The 20,314-nt window shown below is 42.0% G+C and overlaps 1 long non-coding RNA gene across 1 annotated transcript; it reads right to left on the reverse strand.

Moving 5' to 3' along the window:
• Positions 1-9,172: 9,172 nt before the first annotated feature.
• LOC138431025 (uncharacterized) lies at positions 9,173-16,658 on the reverse strand. Its single transcript, XR_011253503.1, has 3 exons — positions 16,498-16,658; positions 16,061-16,221; positions 9,173-9,990 (listed from the first exon to the last, which is right to left on the reverse strand). It is a non-coding gene; the product is annotated as an uncharacterized lncRNA (long non-coding RNA).
• Between the last annotated feature and the right edge of the window lie 3,656 nt (positions 16,659-20,314).

Here is a 20,314-nt window from a genome sequence, read left to right on the forward strand (position 1 = left end):
CACTTCATGGGAAATAACTGGGGAAACAGTGGAAACAGTGTCAGACTTTATTTTTCTGGGCTCCAAAATCACTGCAGATGGTGACTGCAGCCATGAAATTAAAAGATGCTTACTCCTTGGAAGGAAAGTTATGACCAACCTAGATAGCATATTCAAAAGCAGAGACATTACTTGGCCAACAAAGGTCCGTCTAGTCAAGGCTATGGTTTTTCCAATGGTCATGTATGGATGTGAGAGTTGGATTGTGAAGAAAGCTGAGCACCAAAGAATTGATGCTTTTGAACTGTGGTGTTGGAGAAGACTCTTGAGAGTCCCTTGGACTGCAAGGAGATCCAACCAGTCCATTCTGAAGGAGATCAGCCCTGGGATTTCTTTGGAGGGAATGATGCTGAAGCTGAAACTCCAGTACTTTGGCCACCTCATGCGAAGAGTTGACTCACTGGAAAAGACTCTGATACTGGGAGGGATTGGGGGCAGGAGGAGAAGAGGACAACAGAGGATGAGATGGTTGGATGGCATCACTGACTCGATGGATGTGAGTCTGAGTGAACTCCGGGAGTTGGTGATGGACAGGGAGGCCTGGTGTGCTGTGATTCATGGGGTCGGAAAGAGTCGGACACGACTGAGCGACTGAACTGAACTGAACTGAACTGATATGCTCTATCTTTTAACAGAATTCAAAGTATTATAAAGAGGATAAAGAGGTACAACATCTTTCAATCATCAGGCTATTATTTAAGACAATGTCAGGGAATGCAAATTTCTTCACCCAGTCTAATTTTCTCCTTTTCCTTTAGTAACAGAGCCCAAATTTTTGGCTGGTACATTGCAGTCCAACTAAAGGATGACATTTCTGATTCTCACGAGCAGTTGACTGAGTCAGGTGTTGGGGTATTTGCCATAGAGATGTGAGAATATTGTGTAGCACTTCTGGGTGAAGTCTCCTTATTAAGTGTTTTTGTGTGTATTCTTCCTCATCTGTTGCCAGCTTGGAACATAGATAAGATGGCTGGAACACCAGTCACCTTCATAGACAATGAATACCAGGTCCATACTTTTAGAGATTACAGAGCTAACAACCAGAAGGAGACTGAGTTCTTAAAATGAATTCAGTACTCCTGGCCATGAAAACCCCAAACTGCCTGTAAAATCCCTTTGCAAGAGAAAGTGGCCAACTATTACATGAAGCTGAACTTAATTTGAACTAATCAGTTCAGTTCAGTTCAGTCGCTCAGTCGTGTCCGACTCTTTGCGAACCCATGAATCGCAGCACGCCAGGCCTCCCTGTCTACCACCGACTCCCGGAGTTCACTCAGACTCACATCCATCGAGTCAGTGATGCCATCCAACCATCTCATCCTCTGTCGTCCCCTTCTCCTCTTGTCCCCAATCCCTCCCAGTATCAGAGTCTTTTCCAATCAGTCAAGTCTTCACACGAGGTGGCCAAAGTACTGGAGTTTTAGCTTCAGCATCATTCCCTCCAAAGAAATCCCAGGGCTGATCTCCTTCAGAATGGACTGGTTGGATCTCCTTGCAGTCCAAGGGACTCTCAAGAGTCTTCTCCAACACCACAGTTCAAAAGCATCAATTCTTTGGTGCTCAGCTTTCTTCACAATCCAACTCTCACATCCATACATGACCAGTGGAAAAACCATAGCCTTGACTAGATGGACCTTTGTTGGCAAAGTAATATCTCTGCTTTTGAATATGCTATCTAGGTTGGTCATAACTTTCCTTCCAAGGAATAAGCGTCTTTTAATTTCATGGCTTCTGCATGTCACCATCTGCAGTGATTTTGGAGTCCAAAAAAATAAAGTCTGACACTGTTTCCCCATTTATTTCCCATGAAGTGATGGAACCAGATGCCATGATCTTCATTTTCTGAATGTTGAGCTTTAAGCCAACGTTTTCACTCTCCACTTTCACTTTCATCAAGAGGCTTTTTAGTTCCTCTTCACTTTCTGCCATACGGGTGGTGTCATCTGCATATCTGAGGTTATTGATAATTCTCCCAGCAATCTTGATTCCATTTTGTGTTTCTTCCAGCTCAGCGTTTCTCATGTTGTACTCTGCATATAAGTTAAATAAGCAGGGTGCCAATATACAGCCTTGACGTACTCCTTTTCCTATTTGGAACCAGTCTGTTGTTCCATGTCCAGTTCTAACTGTTGCTTCCTGATCTGCATATAGGTTTCTCAAGAGGCAGGTCAGGTGGTCTGGTATTCCCATCTCTCTCAGAATTTTCCACTAATATAGGTTAAATTATGTGTCTTGAATATTCAATTCACATAAAGGAAGTTTAATCACAAATAATTATTGAAGTGATTCCATAATGATCAAATAGTTTACAGTCTGCTAACTGCACTGAACTACTGACTGACTATAGTATTTTGACTTGTAATGCAAAATTTAAAATATTAAGATACTTATGGAAATGTAGCTGATCTATAAAGCCAGTTTTACACAGCACTGAATAGCCCTAAGCCTTTCTGGGCACCATATATTACCCCTTCAGGAAAACATATGTGAAAAAGCACCATAATAAAGTAAAAGCATGCTGTTGGTTTTATGGATTTTACTAGCTATTTTTATTTGTCTGAAGTTTTGAATAGATTTTAGGCACACTTATTGTGCTTGAAATTTTTCATCACTAGTAAGAAATAGTCTCTGTCCTAGAAACACATACATGCCCTTTTGGTTTTTGCTTTTTGTGAGAAAATGAGCAGAGTGGGAGAGAAACAGAGACAAGATGAGATTAAGGAAATATAGGTTAAAGGCAATGAAGTGAAAGGCCATGAAACTGGTCATTAGGAAACAAGGAAAAGCAGAACTTGGAGAATGGTGATGAGAGAGTATGTCCTCTGGGCTGGCTGGTCATAGGGTAGAGATAACATCTGTTGGTTGAATGATGAATTTCTGATTACAAAGCCTGTGAATTATCTTACTCAGAAACACGGGTGGAAACACAGGGAAGGTTGCCAGGGGTTACTAGTTAAGAGAAGGGATGGCTAGGAAGGAATTGCACGAGGCATTCTTTGGGATGATAGAAAAGATAATGTCTCTATACTCCAACTGTCTGAGATAATGAAGGTTGGCCAAGGTTGGGTCAAATATCAGGGAATGATTCAGATTTTGACCTCATAACAATAATATAATACCTAATATAATATATATATATATATATATATATATATATTAGAGAGAGAGCAAGACCAAGCAAGAGAGAGAAAGAATGATATAAAATTTTTTCCACATGTTGATTCTCTCACTGGGAGATGCCTTCCCTAATAACAGAGCCTGGATAAGCCCTAGATTAAATGTTTGTTGAATTGATGCCTTGTTCTGAGCTGTGTAGTTTCCAGGTTTGACAGGGCTAAAAGGCGGTGATTTCCATTCTGAAGCGCCCCCCTGGCTGGAGTAATGAGTTAGAGACCAAAGCACCAGGACTTTCTGAATGCCTGTCACATCCTTACAGCCTTCCTCTCTCTCTCTCTCTCTCTCTCTCTCTCTCTCTCTCTCTCTCTCTCTCTCTCTCTCCTGGGCTGTCAACACTCAGGGCTCTTCTGAATGGTGGGAAACCTCATTTGCTCAGGAAACAAAATGGTATTGCAGGAATATGCTCTAGATTTCAAAGCACATCTAACCTTTAAGGGAAAGTTTCCTGAACATCTTTCCCTGGATTGATGACAGCAAAATACCAAACATATAACTTGAAAGATAGTGGCACTCAGAGAGTCCTGAATACATGTAGCCGCTCTGAATTTGAAAAACAAAGAATATTAAAAATGAGCAAAAATTTCACAGGATCAAGGGCTGTGGGATTCTGGAAATGAAGTTCTCTTTCTATTTTTGTTTCATCCCCAGTGCCTGAGGGTCTGGCAGGTACAAGTTTCAGTTACCAGGTCACATGTCTCTCCGAGTTTTCTCCAGAACCTCGAGTTATCTTGGCATCTCTTTTTGATATCCCATTTTTTTAGGACAAGGACCTTAGATGGACACTGTTAGTTCACTAACCACCATCTATTTCTACTTCCTAATATACTTACATTGTCTTTCTGATATTTTCCAATTTCCTCTGCAATCCAGACATTTCAGTGAAAGCCGAACCCACCTCCAGCTCAAGAGGCAGTCTAGAGGCCACAAGCCCGTTACAGTCCCCTGGTCAGTTCATCGGTTCAGGGAAGTGCCTGTGACTCCAGGTGAATCTCAGTGTCTTTCTTAGAATACAGGGACTGAGGCACCCTATTCTCACTGGGAACAAGCCAGAAAACATTTGGCTCCCATTGCAGCTGGTGAAAGCTAATTAAACATTCGCCAGTGTTTCCTTTGTTCCTGGGCGCACAGGTCACTACATTTCCCAGCCTCCGTGGCCATATGGCTGAGTTCTAGCCAATGGAATGTGGGTCAAATCCCTGTCTCCCCTTTCAAGCTTGCTCGAGTGGTCCTCCCTCCTCTTTCCCCATCTGCTGACTGAGAGGAGAACCACAATGGGGAGAGCCTGGGTAACCGCTTGGAGGATAGCGTACCAGGGCTGTTGCTTGACCAGGAACGCCGGACTGAACTGCATGGGAAAACAATTTTATATTATGTGAAATCATCAGAATTTTGAGGTTATCAGTTACAGTGTTAGTCTCTCCTGATTAGTTCACTTCTTTGCCTCTTTTCCTTTTTATGGTCTCATAAATCCTTTTTATTGATTAAACATGTTTGCATTGGGTTTTTTCCTGTTACTATTTAGAAAATATGGATCCTGCCTTGCTCCCCATCTTAGGATTGCACTATGGCTTTCTGGTTTTGCTTTTGATACTTATTCAATTCAGTTTATTTCTGGCATTCAATTTCACCCTGCCTAGGGAGAGTGATCTTGTTTGGTCAATAGTTTAACTAGTGGCTATGGTTAGATGCTCTGCCTGTTTTCTCTATTCACTAAATTAATTCTTGTTTTTTTCACTACAATTTGCTCTCCACTTAGGGATTGAGGATAATCACTACTGGTTCTATGTTGCTCCTGGTTAATTACTTAATGCTTCCTAATTACTTACTAAGGAAACCAGTAGCCAGATAATGTAACAAACAGCACAAGGTAAGAAAAGATAGAAACTTAGACAAGAGCGTCTCATCCTTACTTTCATGGGAGTTATATTTCTCTATGACCAGATCAAAGTATCCACGTTCCTTGTTCCCATTATTTTCACAGGGACCAAAAGACCTCGGAGGCAAATGGCAAGGGTCAAAAGAACGATTAAGTGGTTTGATTTAGTCCTTCACAGAGAACTATTTAGAACAAGCAGCCTCCTGCGTTAAGAGCAAAGGCCACACCTATGTCATATCCACATTCATAAACAAACCAATGTTAAGAAAGTGCCAAATAGGACCACAAGCAAGATCTTTTCTTTCTGCCCCAACCTTTCTTTCTCATAACACTTTACTGTCCAAGCCAAGGAAACCTTCCTGTGCCACTCACTCCATCAGATTAGATATGTTAAATATCATACCAACTATTTTTTAACCTATTAATCCTTCTTCCCATCTTTTCTATTCTCATTTGTATTGACCACTGGAATCACAAAAATGATTATGTCAAAATTTCCTTCCTCAAAGCACTTACAACCACATGAAGGAGACCAAACTCATGTTTAAATTTAGTGAAATGTGAAATGGGGCACAGAAAAGGACCACTTAGCCCAGTATAAAGCTCATAAAGGTTTCCAGGGGGGAAAAGATGCCTAAGCTAAACCATGAAAGCTGAGTACTGTCCGAACATAAACCATGAGGCAGAGATGCCAGCATCTGATGAGTGGAGGGACATATCCAGGTAGGATGCAGGAAGGCAGGTTTCTTTCCTGTCTTGTTCATGTTTTTGACTCCCTGTTCTAAATTCTTGATAATATATTCTGAGCTATTTTTAGTTCACTAAGCTTCTTCTGCTGTATTCTAGTGTTCAACCTGCTGAAAAAGATGTCCATATATGTATGTGTGTGTGTATATATATAAATTATAAAACATATACAGTTTATTATATATATATGTATATATATAATCTATTTGTTCTTAACCAATCTGTTATTTTTATAGTTTTCTGTTTCCTGCAAATATTTTCAATATTATTATTATTTTTTTAAATCCAGTAAGCAAAACAGCTTATCATCTGACACTGGAAGTCTATACAGCCTTTTCCCGCTGTCCTGTTTCAGCTGATTCTCCCTCCTGATGTCTTTCTCTTGTGAGCTTGGTTACCTGTAACTGCGCATTTGCCACTGACCTTGAAGACTGCCTGTGAGGTTTCCCTACGGCCTGAGATGAATATGCATCCTCCTCTGGGTTTTGCATATGTTGCTGTCAGAGTCTTAGAAACGCCACTACTTTGACTACCAAGTCAAACCAAATTTAAAGCGTGACTTTCTCTGGCTCTCTCAGATTGTATGTACCCCAAATTCAAGTGCATGTGAGAACTGTCCTGAGGCCAATTTTCTGTGGGATTATTTTTTCTTTTCCTTCTTCCTCCTGTTCTGCTCAGTTCCAAGTAGCACTTTCTAGTCTCTTGTGGTTGTGCTGCAGAAGAACATGTTTAATTCTACTTAACTCTCACTGATGTTACTGCAATTTGAGGTTAAAGGCTATAGGGATAGTCTTCCAGAACTGCCCTCCCTGTTGGACTTGACCTCTGTCCTTCCTGCCCCTCAGGGCTAACAACCTTGGTTTTATGGGGTGTTCTCTTCAGTTCTCTTCCGGCATCTGTAGTTTTGATTCCCCATTCCTACCCTCATCCCTTTCAAATATTATTCAAAAACAGTCTTTTATTAAAAAAAAAACAAACACTTGACGGAAAAATGCAGAACAGTGGCAGCTTGACTTTACTAAAGGATAAAAATGTTTATGATATGAGGCAATGTTTATTGTCAATGATTAACAACATAAATAATTTCAAGTGGCGTTATTAGTCTTAACACTGTATGAAATTCCACCTACAGCTGCCTCACTTTCTAGACACCAGACACCCAATTGGCAAATGTGTTTTGAATAATCAAGGATGCAGATGGTGTCATTAACTAGTATCTAATCACATAACCTTCAGTTTCTATTTTCTCACATCTGAAATGAGAAGGATGAATTCTGACCTCTGAAATAAGAAGGTCACTTCAGTTCAAAGAGTAGTCTGGCTCTTTTGGAGCTAATAATCTGGGCTAACAATATTTCAGCTCTTTTCTCTGGGGAAGGAAGAGAAAGACAGGTTTATCCAGTTACTATTTTTTTCTCTTCTCCATCCAAAAAAACAGGAGTTTGTAGCAGCAAGCAAAAATATATCAATATAATAATACAGAAAAAATATATTGAGATTTTAAAATGAAAGGAAGGAAAAAAGAGATGAAAGCACAGGAGTTTATCCCATAATGTATTATAGTTGGGTGGCAAAATCTATGCAGGACTTCCTAACTTAGCAAAAACATGTACTATATTTCATATATATATATATATATCTAGTAGTTAATAGACTAAACAGAAAGCTCCCATATAAATGTGATTTCCAGTACAGAAAAGACTGATGGTATAATAGGCATTAAAGTGAAAGTGAAAGTGAAGTCGTGTCTGACTCTTTGCGACCCCGTGGACTGTAGCCCACCATGCTCCTCCGTCCATGGGATTCTCCAGGCAAGAATACTGGAGTGGGTTGCCATTTCCTTCTCCAGGGGATCTTCCCGACCCAGGGATCGAACCCAGGTCTCCCACATTGCAGGCAGACTCTTTAACCTCTGAGCCACCAGGGAAGCCCATAACAGTCATTACTACGTCTTTATTCTGCAGTCACAAGTTTTGGCAAATACTCACTGGTTAAGTTTAATGCTAACTGAGGTTCTACTATATACTATTTCAAATAGCACAGAAAATATGGCACATCTTGTCTGACCCATTGATTGAGTTTGATTTTGGACTCATCACCAACCTCCACAAGAGCATCTCACTCAAAGAAAGGTATTGCTCCAACCCCCTTAATATTGATAACATGCTTCCCTCAAAAGAAAAACCATTAAAGAATTTTAGGACATCCTAAAAAGAATTAAAGTTCTATAATCTGTCTTTCCCATCTACATTTAGTTAGGAGAAAGGAAGAGAGTTAAAGCCAACTCCTTTACCATGTGCTGGAAGGTCAGTTCTAATGCGCTGAACCATTGGACATAGTAAGTGCATTTTCTTTTAAAAGATTTTTTTGATGTGGACTATTTTTAAAGTATTTATTGAATTTGTTACAATATTGCTTCTGTTTTATGTCTTGGTTTTCTGACTATAAGGGATGTAGGATTTTAGCTCCCTGACCAAGATTTGAACCTTCACTCCCTGCACTAAAAGGTGAAGTCTTAACCACTGGACTGCCAGAGAAGTTCCTTACATGTATTTTAATTTTTCTTTCTTGATATTTTGTGACTCCAGTGGACTAGCTACTGTTGCCAAGACAATATGGGTTACTGCAGGGATCCAAAGGTATTTTTGCTTGTTTGTTTTAAAATAGTAACATGACAAAAATGGGAAAAGTAAGTATACAGAGTAAATTCAGCCCCTTTTCTCTTCAAAATGTATGAAATCTAGGTCCTCTGGTCATCTCTCTGATTATACAAAGGCTTATGAAGTGACTTTCCCAACTAGTATAGAGACTTTCTCCCAATCAGTAGGGCTGGCATTATCAGAGTCCTCTTCTCAATTTTCTGTTCTCAATTGAGAACCCTCTGAAAATGTGGGACATTGAATCTACACAATATTAACTACTCACCTGCAACATGTTTACCCACAAATGGAAAAATGCTTTCTTTATGTAAATAAAGATGACCAGAAAGGTCCAAAGTGTTATATTTCAAGGAACTTGTGAAGAGAAGAGAGAGAAACGCAGAGTGTAAACCATATAAATAAATTCAGCTGGGTTTGCAAAAGACTCAAATGCAAATAAGAATCAAGATTCCACCATTAACCCAATTTTTTCTCTGTGATTATTCCTTCTAGTCAATATAATCTAAAAATGTTCAGACATGATGATGGACTCCAATCATCTTATGCCAAGAAGAACTGATGCCTCTACTTTCTGCAATACTACATAAAACTTCCTTAAAAACAGGTAACATATTTGCTTCCTACTAACTGAAATGCAGTATTTTAAAAATCAGAAGTCTACATACACATCAAGAAACCCTATAGTACAGGGCACTTTTTAATTAAACCTCCCAAAGCAGGATCTCCTTAAGATAAATCAATGATCAAGCAAAATGTCATGTTACTACCAGAATCCTGGAGATAACAAGTCTTTTAAGAACAACTAAAAACCAACTCAGGAACATCAGAAAAAAACTATTTTTAAAGACATATCTAGAAGCTCTAGGAAAGTGTATGTCTTATTCTGCGAAGCTCACTGGACCCCATTGGCTCCTGCTCCCAATAAATTATGCTGAGAGTGTGTCTGGAAGAATAAACATGAGACTGAGCATTCACAGGAACAGTATAGGTTTTACGTCCATGCACATTTTCACATGGTAATAAAAGAGCAGAACTCTGCTTCCATTGAAGGCAAGTGCTTCTCAGTTCAGTTCAGTTCAGTCACTTAGTCGTGTCTGACTCTTTGTGACACCATGAATTGCAGCTCGCCAGGCCTCCCTGTCCATCACCAACTCCCAAAGTTTACTCAAACTCATGTCCATTAAGTCGGTGATGCCATCCAACCATCTCATTCTCTGTCATTCCCTTCTCCTCCTACCTTCAATCTTTCCCAGCATCAGGGTTGTTTCAGATGAGGCAGTTATTTGCACCAGGTGACCAAAGTATTGGAGTTTCAACTTCAGCATCAGTCCTTCCAATGAATTTCAGGACTGATTTCCTGTACTTTAGACTGGTTGGATCTCCTTGCTGTCCAAGGAACTCTCAAGAGTCTTCTCCAACACCACAGTTCAAAAACATCAATTCTTCACTGCTCAGCTTTCCTTGCAGTCCAACTCTCACATCCATACTTCACTACTGGAAAAACCATAGCTTTGATTAGACGGACCTTTGTTGGCAAAGTAATGTCTCTGCTTTTCAATATGCTATCTAGGTTGGTCATAAATTTTCTTCCAAGGAGCAACTGTCTTTTAATTTCATGGCTGTAGTCAACCATCTGCACTGATTTTGGAGCCCCCCCAAAATAAAGTCTTTCACTGTTTCCATTGTTTCTCCATCTATTTGCCATGAAGTGATGGGATTGGATGCAGTGATCTTAGTTTCCTGAATGTTGAGCTTTAAGCCAACTTTTTCACTCTCCTCTTTCACTTTCATCAAGAGGCTCTTTAGTTCTTCGGTTTCTGCTATAAGGGTGATATTATTTGCATAACTGAGGTTATTGATATTTCTCCTAGCACTCTTGATTCCAGCTTGTGCTTCATTCAGCCCAGCGTTTCTCATGATGTACTCTGCATAGAAGTTAAATAAACAGGGTGACAATATACAGCCTTGACGTACTCCTTTCCCAATTTGGAACCACTCTGGTTCCAAGTCCAGTTCTAACTGTTGCTTCTTGATCTGCATACAGATTTATCAGGAGGCAGGTCAGGTGGTCTGGTATTCCCATCTCTTGAAGAATTTTCCACAGTTTGTTGTGATCCACACAGTTCCTATTACACAGGAACCTGGAATGTCAGGTCCATGAATCAAGGCAAATTGGAAGTGGTCAAACAGGAGACGGCAAGAGTGAACGTCAACATTCTAGGAATCAGGGAACTAAAATGGACTGGAATGGGTGAATTTAACTCAGATGACCATTATATCTACTACTGTAGGCAGGAATCCCTTAGAAGAAATGGAGTAGCCATCATGGTCAACAAAAGAGTCCAATTGCAGTACTTGGATGAAATCTCAAAAACGACAGAATGATCTCTGTTCCTTTCCAAGGCAAACCATTCAATATGATGGTAATCCAACCCTATGCCCCAACCAATAATGCTGAAGAAGCTGAAGTTGAATGGTTCTATGAAGACCTACAAGACATTCTAGAACTAACACCCCCAAAAATGTTCATTATAGGGGACTGAAATGAAAAAGTAGGAAGTCAAGAAACACCTGGAGTAACAGGCAAATTTGGGCGTGGAGTACAGAATGAAGCAGGGCAAAGGCTAATAGAGTTTTGCCAAGAGAACGCACTGGTCATAGCAAACACCCTCTTCCAACAACACAAGAGAAGACTCTACACATGGACATCACCAGATGGTCAACACCAAAATCAGATTGATTATATTCTTTGCAGCCAGAGATGGAGAAGCTCTATACAGTCAACAAAAACAAGACCACGAGCTGACTGTGGCTCAGATCATGAATGCCTTATTGCCAAATTCAGACTTAAATAGAAGAAAGTAGGGAAAACCAGTAGACCATTCAGGTATGGTCTAAATCAAATCCCTTATGATTATACAGTGGAAGTGAGAAATAGATTTAAGGGACTAAATCTGATAGATAGAGTGCCTGGTAAACTATGGATGGAGGTTTGTGACATTGTACAGGAGACAGGGATCAAGACTATCTCCATGGAAAAGAAATGCAAAAAGGCAAAATGGCTGTCTGAGGAGGCCTTACAAATAGCTGTGAAAAGAAGAGAAGCGAAAAGCAAAGGAGAAAAGGAAAGATATAAGCATCTGAATGCAGAGTTCCAAAGAATAGCAAGAAAAGATAAGAAAGCCTTCCTCAGCGATCAAGCAAAGAAATAGAGGAAAAGAACAGAATGGGAAAGACTAGATATCTCTTCAAGAAAATTAGAGATACCAAGGGAACATTTCATGCAAAGATGGGTTTGATAAAGGACAGAAATGGTATGGACCTAACAGAAGCAGAAGATATTAAGAAGAGGTGGCAAGAATACACAGAAGAACTGTACAAAAAAGATCTTCATGACCAAGATAATCACGATGGTGTGATCACTCACCTAGAGCCAGACATCCTGGAATGTGAAGTCAAGTGCGCCTTAGAAAGCATCACTACGAACAAAGTTAGTGGAGGTGATGAGCATCCAGTTGAGCTATTTTGCCGGGATCCAGCCCCGGTGGATCCAGGGAATTCGAAGTAGGGACGGAGTCGGCGAGGAGAGACTTATTTATAAAGAGAGATTAGTAAAGAATAGTGTAGTAGGAAAATTAGTGGAGAAAAGAGGCTGAATAACTTGGTATACACAAGAGACCAATAAAGCTCCGAGACAAGGGGCTTGCACCGTCTACGTAGGCCACCGGCACCCGCTTGAATAGTGGAGAGTGCCCTGCCTTGGGCTTCCTCTCGCATGAGTCTTAGAAGCCAGGGCAAATAAGTAGACACGGAGAGCCTCTGTGCTCCAGATGGGAATTCAGCCTGAAAGGGGAGAAAAGAATCACATGGGGGAGCCAAGCATTGGTGCCAGACCCACAATTGTATTTTCAAAAGCAGCTTATATACCCCAAGTTGTACATAAAGAAATAATGGAATATGCAGAGTTATGCAGGGGCAGCAGTCCTGACCTTTATTGAGACCAGGCTTTCTTTTTGCATACTTCCCCGTATACAAAAGGTCTTTGGTGGTTTTACATCATCTTCTGGCCAGGGGGCCTGTTAACATTTTTATGGCTCTTTTCCTAGATAAATGTCTATCAACCAGAAAACTCATTTTCCCTTGAAGTGTTTTTTCTTTAATCTGCATCACCCTCAAAGTACTAAATAAAGTTACATTCCTGTAGAACAAAGGTGCAGTGGGTTATAACAAAGAAAGTACTTAACTCAAAGATCTAATGTTGCTAATACCAGGGCTACTACCTGTTTTTTTCTACATACCAACTATATCAACAAATAAAAGATATGAAAACTTGGCAGCAAGTATTGGCTCAACAATGAAACCCTTAATCAGTCCTATTCTAATGATTTTGACTCCTCGGAAGCCCCTACATTCCTAGGATGTTTTAAGCTTCCTGTGCCTCTCGCAGTTGGGAGGCCGCGAACAGTCACATGCGTAGCTGTAAGAGTCCAGACAAACCTGTCAGGCAGGCTAGAAAGCCATCAGAGGGGTTTTTGGATTGAAACACTCTTATTATGCCCAGGAGACTTATTTTCTAAAAGCTCTAAATTAACTTTTTCCATAAAAAGGTGGTGGGGGGACAGCCCCCTGTTAATGTTAGACGAGTAGTTGAAAAGCATAACACAGTAAAGCAGGCAGACTCTGGTTTTGGCAGTAGATGCTCGAGAAAATCCAGAGGGACCCCTGAGGCCTGATCCCGCCTTTGCGTTTTGTCAGGCCCCTTTCCTCATGACCTTTGCCATGTGTGGGATTCCCCATGCTAATTCCTGGCACTATTTCAAATCCTAAAAGATGATACTGTGAAAGTGCTGCATTCAATATGCCAGCAAGTCTGGAAAACTCAGCAGTGGCCACAGGACTGGAAAAGGTCACTTTTCAATCCAATCCCAAAGAAAGGCAATGCCAAAGAACGCTCAAACTACTGCACAATTGTATTCACTTCACATGCTAGCAAAGTAATGCTCAAAATTCTCCAAGCCAGCTTCAACAGTACGTGAACCATGAACTTCCAGCTACTCAAGCTGGATTTAGAAAAGGCAGAGGAAGCAGAGAACAAATTGCCAACATCTGTTGGATAACTGAAAAAGCACGAGAGTTCTAGAAAAACATCTACTTCTGCTTTATTGATTATGCCAAAGCCTTTGACTGTGTGGATCACAACAAACTGTGGAAAATTCTTCAAGAGATGGGAATACCAGACCACCTGACCTGCCTCCTGATAAATCTATATGCAGATCAAGAAGCAACAGTTAGAACTGGACATGGAACCAGAGTGGTTCCAAATCAGGAAAGGAGTATGTCAAGGCTGCATATTGTCACCCTGCTTATTTAACTTATATGCAGAGTACATCATGAGAAACGCTGGGCTGAATGAAGCACAAGCTGGAATCAAGAGTGCTAGGAGAAATATCAATAACCTCAGTTATGCAAATAATATCACCCTTATAGCAGAAACCGAAGAACTAAAGAGCCTCTTGATGAAAGTGAAAGAGGAGAGTGAAAAAGTTGGCTTAAAGCTCAACATTCAGGAAACTAAGATCACTGCATCCAATCCCATCACTTCATGGCAAATAGATGGAGAAACAATGGAAACAGTGAAAGACTTTATTTTGGGGGGGCTCCAAAATCAGTGCAGATGGTTGACTGCAGCCATGAAATTAAAAGACAGTTGCTCCTTGGAAGCAACCTAGACAGCATATTGAAAAGCAGAGACATTACTTTGCCAACAAAGGTCCGTCTAGTCAAGGCTATGGTTTTTCCAGTAGTCATGTGTGAATGTGAGAGTTGGACTGCATGGAAAGCTGAGCAGTGAAGAATTGATGCTTTTGAACTGTGGTGTTGGAGAAGACTCTTGAGAGTCCCTTGGACAGCAAGGAGATCCAACCAGTCTAACATACAGGAAATCAGTCCATTGAATATCCATTGGAAGGACTGATGCTGAAGCTGAAGCTCCAATACTTTGGCCACCTGATGGGAAGAACTGACTCGAAAAGGCCCTAATGCTGGGAAAATTTGAAGGTGAAAGAAGAAAGGGCCGACAGAGGATGAGATGGTTGGATGGCATCACTGACTCGATGATGGACATAAGTTTGTGTAAACTCTGGGAGTTAGTGATGGACGGGGAGGCATCGCATGCTGCAGTACATGGGTTTCACAAAGAGTTGGACACGACTGAGCAACAGACCTGAAATGAACTGGGGGAGAAGGTTTTTTCACTTAAAGCAAAAAATAAAACATGAATGTCTTTGAGACCAGGGATTGCCAAGAGGGCAGTGGAAGGAAAGAATGGGGAGAAAGGAATACCTCCTCTGAATTTAGGGTTGTTTTTCCAGGAGCCAGGTTTAGTTTCAGTTTTAAGAGAACACTTTTAAATACCTTGGACAGCTCAAAACTGCTGTTCAGTGAACCAAAAATCAAATGAGGCAAGAACAACCAGAGCAGTGCTTTAAAAATCCTGGCAAGAGGGAGAGGACATATGTATACCTATGGCTGATTCATGTTGATGTAGAGCAGAAACCAACACAACCCTGTAAAGCAATAATCCTCCAGTTAAAAATAAATTATAAAAAAAAGAACCGTACAGAATTAAAACTCTACCACCTTGTAGCTATGTAAACTTGGACAAGCTACTTAATTTCTGTAAGTCTGAATTTCCTCACCTGTAAAACAGAAATAATACTAGTTGTGACTACTAAATGAGATAAAGCAGGAATGAGTTTAAAAAGAAAAAAATCCTGGCAAAGCAGCAAGAGGATGAAGAGTTGGTTTTGCATAGTTTTGAAGACAGGAGTGAAGAAGCAGAGGCAACTGCTCCAAAAGCCACTGAAATCCCCTCATTTCCACCCGAAGGGTTCTCGGGCGTGTGTGACCTAAAGTCGGGCGAGACCAGGGCTTCAAGGGTCCCTCCAGCCCATCCCCCATCCCCGACCCTCAGGTACTTCATTCAATAGAGGAAAGAGCGCAGAGAAACGTGGCTGAATCAAGGGGCCTGCCAGCCTATGGACCAGTTTTAAGCAGGAAATGAAGTAAAACCGTTAGTTGCTCAGTCGTGTCTGACTCTTTGCGACCCCCTGGACTGTAGCCCCCCAGGCTCCTCTGTCCATGGAATTCTCCAGGCAAGAATACTGGAGTGGGTGGCCATGCCCTCTTCCAAGGGATTTTCCCGACCCAGGGATCGAACCTGGGTCTCCCCAAGAGTCAATAAATTACAGGAACCTCCTGTAAGGGGTGATGGGGAGGAGAGGTTAACGGCTGAGGCTGAGTCCCACCCGGGACCCCGCAGAGCGCCCCCCACCACCACCCTCTATGTCCCCGCCCTCGGAACGAGGGGCGCAGCTACCCGATGCCCCTCAGGACGCGCAGGCCGGGCCCAGGGAGCCGGGCGGAGGGCAGCCCTAGACGTGGGACCCAAGTTCCCGGGACTGAGGCGCCGCGCGCAGCTCCTCCGTGAGCGGCGGCGGCGGCTCGCAGCGAACACCTCACAGGTTGGTCTGGAGCCTCAGCCCGGGACGGACGCACGTACCTGACGCCGGCCCCCGGGGCTGCCGGGGCTTCGGCCCGAGGCGGGGGCGTCTGGAGGGCGGCGGGGAGGCCTTGGGCGGGTCGGGGGGGTGTCACACTGTCTTCCCCTCGGGCTCCGGGGAGCCGCGGGAGCGGCAGGGAGGAGCAGGGCGCCTGCAGCGGCTGGAGGACAGCGGCTCAGGTGAGGACCTTCACAGAAGAGGACACGCGCCCCCTATGCCCCCGTGCGCGCCCCCCTTCACCCCCTACCCCTCGCGCGGCCGGCGCCAAGGCCTGGTTGCGCGCGCCCCCTGCAGGCCCCGGGCGGAGGGCGAAGCCGGGAGCGGAAAGCGCCGCCCCTCTCCGCCCAGAGAGAGGTCCGGGGCAGGGGGTCTAGGACTGGGGGTTCCGGTCTTGGGAAGTTACAACCCCGGCTCCACACCTGGCCCCGCCGCTCACCTCGGGCTTCTAGGGACAGGTCACCCTGAGGACCTCCTCTCTACTTCGAGAGTAAAGCGGAAATAACTGGAAGGTGGTGGGATTCCAGGAAACTTCTCGGATGAACGCTCAACTGCCACCAAAACCGGCGACAATACCGCTCCCCTCTGCATCCTTGGTGTCTGTAAGAGCGCCGGGCAAATGGTAGGAGCCTGGTAATTATTTTTTATTGAATAAATGAATGGACAGTGTGGCTTCTTTTCCCATTCTGTGTCTTCCTGAGTACGTTCACTTCACAAAATGTCTAAGAAATGCTTAGCGAGCACCAATATTTAAAAACATACATAAACACGTTGACTTACATAAGAGGTAACCGCGGCCACATGTTACGAAGCAATTAGAAAGAATGCATGGTTTTTCTATTCCAAACATATTAAAGGTCGAATTCTTGCCTGGAGAATTCCATGAACAGAGAGGCCTGGCAGGCTACAGTCCATGGGGTCACAAAGAGTTAGACAGGACTGAGCAATGAACACTTTCACTTTTCAGACAAATGAATGCTGGAGGTATATACTGCACATTGCATCTGTTTGTTTCTGCAAGAGTAGGTAAATCCGACAGCTACTCAGTGTAAGGTATTCCTCAATGTAAGGTATTGTCAGAACCACAAACTGGACTTCGAAATCTATAAAGTTCAGAAAAGGCTGTCTTTGACACTGGGACGACATGGAGGATACTATATACAGTGTGAACATAGATCCAGGGACATAGGAGGGTCTCCCTCCCCATCCTTTTAAGGTACATCCAACAAGAACTTTCTGAAAATCTAGAGGGTGGATAGCAAGAAATAATCTCTTTCTGTCTTTGTTTGAATTCTCACTTCCTTTTATGAAAATAGATGCTTTTTGGGATCGAACCCTTTCAGATTTCAGATTTACTTATTGATGTTGAGTCACTCAGTCATGTCTGACTCTTTACGACCCCATGGACTGCAGCGTGCCAGGCTTCCCTGTCCTTCACTATCTCCCAGAGCTTGCTCAAACTCATTTCCATTAAGTCAGTGATGCCATCAAACCATCTCATCCTATGTTGTCCCCTTCTCCTCTTGCCTTTCCCTCCGTGCTGGGAGAGAAGATGCTCAATTTTTCCCAGCATCGGGGTCTTTTCCAATGAGTCAACTCTTTGCATCAGGCAGTCAAAGTATTGGAGCTTCAGCTTCAGCATCAGTCCTTCCAATGAATATTCAGGACTGATTTCGTTTAGAATTGACTGATGGGATCTCCTTGCAGTCCAAGGGACTCTCAAGAGTCTTCTCCAACACCACAGTTCAAAAGCATCATTTCTTTGACACTTCGCCTTCTTTATGATTCAGCTCTCACATGCATACATGACTACTGGAAAAACCATAGCTTTGACTAAATGGACCTTTGTCGGCAAAGAAATATCTCTGCTTTTTAATATGCTGTCTAGGTTTGTCATAGATCTTCTTCCAAGGAACAAGTTTCTTTTAATTTCATGGCTGCAGTCACCATGTGCACTGATTTTGGAGACCAAGAAAATAAAGTCTGTCACTGTTTCCATTGTTTCCCCATCTATTTGCCATGAAGTGTTGAGACCGGATGTCATGATCTTAGTTTTTTGAATGTTGAGTTCTAAGCCAGCTTTTTTGCTATTCTATTTCACTTTCATCAAGAGGCTCTTTAGTTCCTCTTCACTTTCTACCATAAGGGTGATGTCATCTGCAGATTTACTTGTTCATGTTCTATTAATAGTTACACAGAATTCATAAATATATTAGTGCTATTTGGCCCATTTGACTGATGGCATATTGACAAGGTGTGATTTATGTGCTCAGAATGACATGGCTGGCAGGCTATTTGACATTTGGCAGGCTGGCAGGTAATTCTTAGGGTTTTATTACCTTCCCTCCAAATGGAAAGTATGCAAATATGAAAGCACCAGTTGTTCCCAATTACTTGAGATATTTTCTGTAAACATTTAACCCATTCCTGTATTTTTATTAGCCAAACTGAAAGGAAAATGATCAGATGATTGCATGAAATTTTAAAGTGAACAAATGTGCCTTAAAATTGCTTAATAAACAATTAAGTGGTTAAAATATGATCATCAGAGATAATAATGGAATTCAATTAGGATGGTATGTGTCACAGCTGATAGTCACTGGAATGGTAAATAACAAATCAAATAAATAAATACTTACATAGAAAATACAATGTAACATTTTATGAATAACAGCTTATTGCCACAATTAGATAAAATTGATTCACAAATATAAATAGCAAAAGAAATACTCCAAAGCAAAACTTTTAAAAACCATTTCTTCCTCCTGAAAAAAAAAAAAAGCCTAAGAAGTAAAATAAAATTAGGAATTTTCTCTACCTAGTAGTCTGTGTCTTTCCCTTGGACACAAAAAATTTTACATGCATTTGGCTATAGCAGTCTGTTGACCTGTTAAACTAAGGGGTATCTGATCTTGTTTGTGTGACATTATGTAAATGCAGAAGTGCTAGAGTTCTTAAACATGAAGATATTTCGAAACAAGAAAGAGAAAAAATTTTTGGGTTACTCATGCTTGTTACATTGAACTGCTGAGGTACTAGGAGCTCACTGGCAGAACAGTTGGCTAGTTGTCCCCTTTGGGCAGTTTGCACCAAGTTGGTGGACATGCTGGAAAAGTTCAAAACTCTCCTAGAATCTCAGAGTCACAGAGTACCTTTTTTTACCAATGAGCAGCCTGCATGTACTTATAAATGACCTGTTCAGTGGCTGAATTGTTTAATTATTGTATCAAAGCATAATCAAAATGGTGACACAGCATTTGGCCAAGTAATTCATAGTGTTTAGTAATTTATCTACTGGAGACTCAGCTCTAGGGAATAGTCCCCTCTAACCTACTTGATTTTAGGAGTTTAGGAATAAAACAAGACCATTTGGATGACTTTACTGTTTTGTCATCCCAACATTTCCATATTGCACTAGCTTTTGTTGCACACTTGGGCTTAGGGATTTTACAAATAGAAACAGTTCCCTTCTCCAGGGCATCTTTCCAACCCAGGGATCAAACCCCAGTCTCCCACATTGCAGGCAGATTCTTTACCAGCAGACCCACTAGGGAAGCCCAAGAATACTGGAGTGGGTAGCCTTTCCCTTCTCCAGGGCATCTTCCCAACTCAGGGATCAAACCCTGGTCTCCCACATTGCAGGCAGATTCTTTATCAGCTGAGCCACTAGGGAAGCCCAAGCATACTGTAGTGAGTAGCCTATCCCTTATCCAGGGCATCTTTCTGACCCAGGAATTGAACTGGGGTCTCCTACATTGCAGGCATATTCTTTACCAGCTGAGCTACTGGGGAAACCCTCTTCTACCTCAGTTCCTTATATTATACATACAGTGGTTACAAGTAGAACAAATAATGACCATTTGCTGGTAATAGTGCTAGATGACTTTTTAAAAAAAGACAACCTCTAATCTCTCCTAACTATACACATTTATCTACACAATCTAGATAAATCAAATATTAATATTTCATATGGATCAGATAAAACCCATCATCCTTCTCTTACTGTTAACTCCTTGCTGCTGCTGCTGCTAAGTTGCTTCAGTCGTGTCCGACTCTGTGCAACCCCAGAGATGCAGCCTACCAGGCTCTTCTGTCCCTGGGATTCTCCAGGCAAGAACACTGGAGTGGGTTGCCATTTCCTTCTCCAATGCATGAGAGTGAAAAGTGAAAGTGAAGTTGCTCAGTCATGTCCAACTTTGCAATCCCATGGACTGCAGCCCACCAGGCTCCTCCATCCATGGGATTTTCCAAGCAAG

The sequence above is a fragment of the Ovis canadensis genome, chromosome 26, assembly GCF_042477335.2.
Source record: "Ovis canadensis isolate MfBH-ARS-UI-01 breed Bighorn chromosome 26, ARS-UI_OviCan_v2, whole genome shotgun sequence".
In the NCBI taxonomy this organism is placed as follows: Eukaryota; Metazoa; Chordata; class Mammalia; order Artiodactyla; family Bovidae; genus Ovis; species Ovis canadensis.